Source organism: Leucopleurus acutus (genome assembly GCF_964270905.1).
Source record: "Leucopleurus acutus genome assembly, chromosome: 10".
Lineage (NCBI taxonomy): Eukaryota > Metazoa > Chordata > Mammalia > Artiodactyla > Delphinidae > Leucopleurus > Leucopleurus acutus.
This window is the reverse complement of record NC_139153.1, coordinates 92,158,986-92,166,428: the sequence shown is the minus strand read 5'-3', so window position 1 is coordinate 92,166,428 and position 7,443 is coordinate 92,158,986.

Genomic DNA, 7,443 nt, shown 5'->3' with positions numbered 1-7,443 from the left:
ACAGAATTGGCATCCTATTTGGGGATCCTCTTCTGCTGTTCCTATGTCTTCTTTGCATTTTGTGGTGTTTGTTCATGGAATCTTCCTTCTTGCTAAAGTTGTTCAACTACTTGCACTTTGGGGGAGTTTCTATAAGTACCACCTGCTTTCTTTAGGGAGGAAGATGGCCTTACAGCATCAGAGCTGAGAAGCGCTGTCACCATGAAGAGACCCAGGAATCTCAATTCCTGCCACTCATGAAGGCCCCTGGATAATTTATTTTAAAATGCTGCCGCTCAGGCTCAATTTCAAGCTTAAATAAATTAGAGTTCCTGGGAGTGATGTATTTCTAAAATGCTCCCTAGGTGATTCTAATGTGCAGCCAGCAATAAGAACTATAATGTAGTCCAACAGCTTCATTTCAGGAAAAAAGAGGAAAAGAAAGATCCTAGGGTCAAAGAGGAGCAGACCCTGTAACCTGGGTCAGATAAGGTATAATCAAGTGTATTAAAATGCTTAAAAGGTGAAGGAGGTTGAGTACCATAAAATATCTTTATGATTAGTAATGAGGATGATAACTGTTGGACTTCCAGACACAGATGGCAGAACAAAGCCAACTCATGGGCTCTCTTCTCTCCCCAAGAGTTGAAGCAACAAACAAAATATTGAAAACACACAAAAGCCAAGGAAACAATAAAAACTTACCAGCCTCAATTAAATAAGAAAAAAGGCAAAACTTCACATCATACACTTTGAAAAAGAGGCATCAACAGAAGAACCAAGTGATCCTGGAGCGGTACAGTCTGTTGTGGCTTCTGCTTTTTCCTCCCCAGAAGCACTATATCAAGCCAACAAAACCTTGAATCTTCTCACTAACACCTTCCTATTTGCAGAGAAGAGGACCAAGGGCATGGACTGGCATCCCGGGGAGAAACTGTAGAAAAGTCTTCAAGATTAGAAGCCCTTTTCTCTCCCTTGGGGCCCTTGAAAGATGCCGGAAAGACTACAAGGTCTTCCCATCCTCCAAGACATTGGGTTGAGTTGGAGTGATGAGACAAACCTCACAGAAGTTGGGTGTATCCCTCGCTGGGTTGACTGAGCTCTGTTACACTTGACAGAATCTCCAAGTACTTTCAGAGCTCGTGTCTCCTAGGCTCAGACTTCAGCCCCAGCTTGGCTCCACCCCCACAGTCCTCCTACCAGCAGGCTACAGAGAAGTGGTCTAAGGGCAATACCTTTCCTTCAAACTGGAAAGGCACAATAACCTGGCCTCAAAATAAGGTGGGGAACACATCAAGTAGAATCCATTCCACCAAATGAGAGCAGTTAGACAACTGAGCAGAGCTATTTAAAGCATGAATAACTTCTGTCTGCTCTACAGGTGTTCTGTGGCTGAAAACAAAACTAAACTAAAAGAAAATTAAAAGTGAAAAAAAGAGCATGCAACAAATGGGCAAAGAACCCAGTCTGGAAGAAAACATAAACCAAGAAGTAGAAGTAGATTTCCCATGAGTACATCATGCTACAGAAGACTTTATTTTTTAAATACTTTTTTTTTTAATTGAAGAAGATTCTAATACTCTTCAAGGAATTGGTTTTAGAAAAGTGGTGAGGTAGAAATTGGATCCCAAAGAGTAAAGAACTAAGTACAGGGTAAGTAGGCCTTTATTAGAATAATGAGGAAAAAAAGGAAAAAGAGAAGTTTGAGGGTTTATCTGAGAAAAGACAGGGAATTATGATTATGTTTGTATGTTTATTTTTAGATGGAATCACTGAGCATATTTGTAGGTTAAAGGAAACAAACAATAAAAAAATAGAGGCCTATCAGTCTTAAAAGAGAAGAAAATTCTGACACACGATGAAACATGGATGTATTTACCTTGAGGACATTTTATCTAAGTGAAATAAGGCAGCCACAAAAAGACAAATACTGTATGATTCCACTTAGACGAGGTAACCAAAGCAGTCAAACTCATAGAATAGGAAAGGAGAATGGTGATTGCCAGGGGCTGAGGGGAGGGGAAATGAGGAGTGCTTGTTCAATGGGTATAGAATTTCAGTTTTGCAGGATGATAAAGTTCTAGAGATCAACAATGGGAATATACTTAACATTGCTGTACACTTAAAAATAATTATGGGGCTTCCCTGGTGGCGCAGTGGTTGAGAGTCCGCCTGCCGATGCAGGGGACACGGGTTCATGCCCTGGTCCGGGAAGATCCCACATGCCAAGGAGCGGCTGGGCCCGTGAGCCATGGCCGCTGAGCCTGCGCGTCAGGAGCCTGTGCTCCGCAACGGGAGAGGCCGCAACAGTGAGAGGCCCGCGTACCACAAAAAAAAAAAATAATTATGATGGGAAAGTCTATGTTTCTTTTACCACAATGATAGATAGATAGATAGATAGAGAGAGAGAGAGTCTTAAGGTCCAAATAACCCCCATTTATCACCTCACTCGTAGGGTTGCTGCTTATCTGGTTAGAAGGATTTCCATCCTCTCTGCTGGAAAGGAATCATGATTTAACAAAGAGGAGATAAAAAGTCAAAAGATGAACAAAGACTGAGATTTAGTGACGTCATTTGAGCCCCTGGGTCATGTAATACCTGAAACAGTAACCCTTTGGCATTTTTAGTTAGGAGAGACAATCAAACTCCTTTTTTTTTTCTTCAAGAAAAAAAAAAAGATGAAACTAACACAGCACTGTAAATCAACTATATTCCAATAAATTTAAAAAAAAAAAAACAGGGAAAAAGGCATACTATAGGATCCAGCCTGACTTTTATTTTATCCTTCAGACCACAATGTTGTAAATCCTTTCTTAAATAATAGGTTAATAATAGAGTACATGTGCTCTACCACAACTGAATCTGCATTTAGCTCAGTGTGTTCACTAATTGCTGTGGACTGGCTGTGGCGCATTTTGCTGCACAATCTAAGAGTGCTGACTGGTTTCATTAGTAGAAAAGATGAACTGTGGCCTATGCGTCAGGCAACTGCTTTGCTTCCTTGTACGTAACTGATTCTGCTCCAAAGCGCCAAAATCCATCTAAGTTCTGAAAACCTCACATGGATTTGCGAGATGATTCTCATTCATTTTGGAGCGGTTCCCCTTCTTGTTCATCCTCTTTCCGACTTGGTTATTTTTGTCACTGCCCGAGTTGGAGACCCCGGTCTGCTGGTAATGCACCGTGCCCCTAAACTGCTTTTCAAGGTGGTTGGCCAGTCCCTTTAAGAACACCCAGAAATCTCAACCTGAAGGGGAGGAGCCCCAGGAATAGTTCATCTAAAAGGTGAACGGAATGGGCTCCTTGTTCCTCCTCTCTCCAGTACAAAAAGAACATTTCCATGGGATTTGATTAGCTCCCCTTTTATTGATCTCTGGCTCATCTAAGAAAGTGCAAGAGAGAGAGTTTTAAGAGTCTGTACCCATAGGAAGCTCTCATGAAAAGAACCAACAGCTATTTCAAATGATAGTTTAGATCAAAGACCTGAAGCCAAAATTGTGCCACCATAGGCCAATCAATAGAGACAGCAAATGTTTGGTGTGTCAGAATAGCAGTCCTTCTGGAGAAGAATTTTTTGGAATTAAAGATGTCCCAGGTGGGCTTCCCTGGTGGCGCAGTGGTTGAGAGTCCGCCTGCCGATGCAGGGGAAACAAGTTCGTGCCCCGGTCCGGGAAGATCCCACATGCCGCGGAGCGGCTGGGCCCGTGAGCCATGGCCGCTGAGCCTGTGCATCCAGAGCCTGTGCTCCACAACGGGAGAGGCCGCAACAGTGAGAGGCCGGCGTACCGCAAACAAACAAACAAACAAACAAAAAAAAACACAAAGATGTCCCAGGTGACTTTTTTAAAAAAACCCTTTGAAATCATAGTTTACAAACAGCCTTATATCATGATTTACTTAGCAGTGTAGAGCATAAAGATTTTGATGAGAAACATTTTTATTTCTATCAATGTTTATAATGGCTGCATAATATTCTTCCCTGCGGGTATAAAATTTATCTTTTTTAAACTTTCTTTTGTTGTTTAATACTTTGGATATTTCTGATCTTGCACTGTTGGGGCTAACCATGATGAACATTTTTGTCCATCTAGAGTTTCCCATATTATGAACTGTTTCCTTAGATTCTCAGGGGAATTATGTGGTCAAGCGGTAAACATGTTTATCAGCCTTGATCCGTGCTGCTCAATTGTTTTCCAAAATGGATTTAGTCAGTTGAAGATTAGTTTCATTCTCTCCCTGTTAACACTGAATATCATTAAAATAATTTTCATTGTAATTAAAGGAGAAGAAATGTCCATTTGTACCCATATAATTACTACTGAAATTAAACACTTTCCATATATTTATTAATTTATTTCCCTTTTGTGAATTGTTTTTGTGATAGTTTGTAAACCAATGACAGGTTGATTTCTGGAACTTTCTAATGTCCTCAAACTCTTTCTTTCGCTCATTTCAACTACCTGTGACTGGCAGGCCAGAAAAATGCCCGTAATGCTCTATTTTCACACTAGGTAACTCGGTGGGTAACACTAGGTAACCAGTTAATTGCCATGTGGTTCCAGGCAAATCCCCAGCCGCCTCTGCGTTACCCTCTTCCTTCTTGCAGCCCTCTGCTCCCTCAGAGGAGTGAGAATGCCGCTTCTGAACTTGGGAGAAATTATTCCTGAAAGCACTGGTTGCCAACATTGACGGCACATTAGAATCATCTGGGGAGCATTTAAAATTCCCAGCTCTCAGCACATTCTACACACCAATTAAATCAGAGTCTCTGGGGGTGGGACCTGACATCACTGTTTTTGGAAAGCTCCCCTGAGTATTCCAAAGTACAGCCGAGGTTGGGAACCACTGTTGTGAATCTGCAGCCACAGGAGCACTGCGCCAGGCACTCAGGCTGCAAAGGCCCATGTGCAGTGAGCCCTGCTGTCAGGGAGCTCACAGCTGGGCGGTCTGGGGGGCAAAGCACGTTCTGAATGTTTATATAAGGGAGTGATTTTATATATATGTATATGTATGTATATATACACACACACACGTGTATACATGTGTTTGCACATACACACGTATATATACCCATGTGTGCCACTTAACTAACTATAACCTATAATTTGATCAACCAGTGGCATCATTTAAAAAGGCTGACCTTAAAGCACGATCAGATTCCGACTTGCCTAAGAAATGGTTGGTTACGTTCACTATGCTGCATTTACTGAGGTAAAAAATATATATGTACATGTTAGAAAAATCATTTACAAACTAGAGATTAAAGAGGGTTTTCACGTTATTTCTCTTAACAAGAAATTTAAACTCACTACACTATCGCCCCCTGAGGTTTCTGCAGCAATACTTCTCTCCACTAGGTGGTACTCTGGACAAGTTCATAAGCTGTTGCCTTTGCCACAGTTGGGGGTCCCGTTAGAGAAATTCAATCTTTCTGTGGCAGAAATGGCTATTCATTCATGGTCTGGATCTGCAGCAATCAGAGTTGGTTTTCTTACCTTTTTCTAATTGAGAAATGAAGTTAGGCCTGCTTGAACAGTATTTATGACGATCAGTCCAAATATTGTCTTTAGAAGTTTTAAAATCTACCTTATTATGTTATTGAATTCTACTGCATCTCCACCTAATTATCAAGATAATTATAGACTTTAAAAATGGCTTCACAGGCTTCATCTTACAGACACTCAGTCCCTTCTTTTTCTGTTAAAGCCAATAATGAAATACAGCCCCCATCATCTATATATAAAGATCCAAACACACATTAGACCTCAGAGAATTGAATTTATTTTTATGTGTTAAAGCATCTGAATGTTATTTGAGACAGGATTAAAAGAAAAGCATTCCTGACTCTTCTCAACAGAAATAGGACTGTCCTTGGCCCTGGGCCTGGGTGGTTGAGCCCTTGGCTAGACTAATATACAGTATTCAGCAGAAGGCAGGTCAGGGTGGAGTTGCCGCTCGTGGTGCTTGTGCAAATTCTCAGGAAGCTCGACCAGAATTTCCAAAGGCAGCTGGTCACTGCCATTCCTTCAGCTACTCTGGAAAGGGCAGGATTCTTGACCATCCAGGAAGCCCAAATGCCACAGTGTATCCTGCGTTCATCCACATCTAAGTGCAGGTCCTGCCCCAGAGATTCCTTCTGCCATTTTTGTTGATATGGATAGACCATTGGAATGAGCCTGGGTGCTTCTTCATAAAACTAAGTTTGATATCAAGAGCCGGAGAAGGACAGAGACATGTTTGCTTCCTTCTCGCACTAGGTTTCCTCAGTGTGAGGAAACCTCAGAAAACTGGATATTGACAGCAGGGAAAACGACAGTAGTATTTCATCCTTCCACTGGTATGGCCTAGAGTTTGGCTGGTCTCTGAGCCTGCCTCGGCAAACATGATGCACTTGACGTTCGTAGCAGCTTCTTGGATGAGGATATTGGTGCCTGAGTGTTTACATGGTGCTCTTTCTGACTGCTAGTTAATTCTGTTTCCCGTCATTCCCAGGGCCCAAGTCAGCTGTGGATAGGATTAGCCGGCCTCTCACACCACAAAGCAGAGCCCCACCATCTGTGCTGGTGCTTTTGCACGAACGCTGCTTCCTCCTTCTAAGAAATGTTCTCCAAGAACATGGGGTACTTGGAATGAACACAAAAGTAAACACGGAAGGTGAGAGGATGCAGGACTGGAACACCTAAGTCATAGCTTTTAAAAGAGCAATCTTCTGCTCAAGGCCGACTTCTCACCTCAGTGGGGAGCTGGACACACAGGACAGGCAGACCGTCCACGTCGAATGGGTGCTTGTCCTACGTGAGGCCAGCCAACCAGCCATGCCCCGCAGTTCATGTGAAAACAGCAGAGAGGGAAGGGACAGTGTGAGTTAAGCGGTGCCGCTGGAAGCCAGGCTAACGTGGTGTTGGTCAGGCTCATCCTCAACATGCCCCTGGATGCTGGGGGGAGCGGAGGGGACCGAGAGAGGCTCGGATGACCCAGCAAAGGGAAGGAGGTCAGAGTATGGTTGCGACCAAATACAGCTCTCACCAAGTCATCATGTACCAAGCACTTTACATCAACCATCTCCTTTAATAACCCAAACAACCCTGGGTGATAGTATTGTGTTGGCCAAAAGGTTCATTTGTTTTCTTCCATAAGATGGCTCTAGTAGCTCTTAGTTGTCTTTAACTTCATTCAAAACCATTTTGTTAGATTGTATGTGACGGCTGTCATATCAGCGTGCATTTAAAAAAAGACTTATCAAAATTGGTGAATTTTTGTGTAGCTATGTCAATATTGAAGATGGAAGGAAAAAAGCAACATTTTCAGCATATTATGCTTTATTATTTCAAGAAAGGTAAAAACTCAACCAAAGTGCAAACAGAGATTTGTGCTCTCTTTTTGGAGAAGTGTATGGAGAAGGTGCTGTAACTGATTGAACATGTCAAAAGTGGTTTGTGAAGTTTCATGCTAGAGATTTCTCAC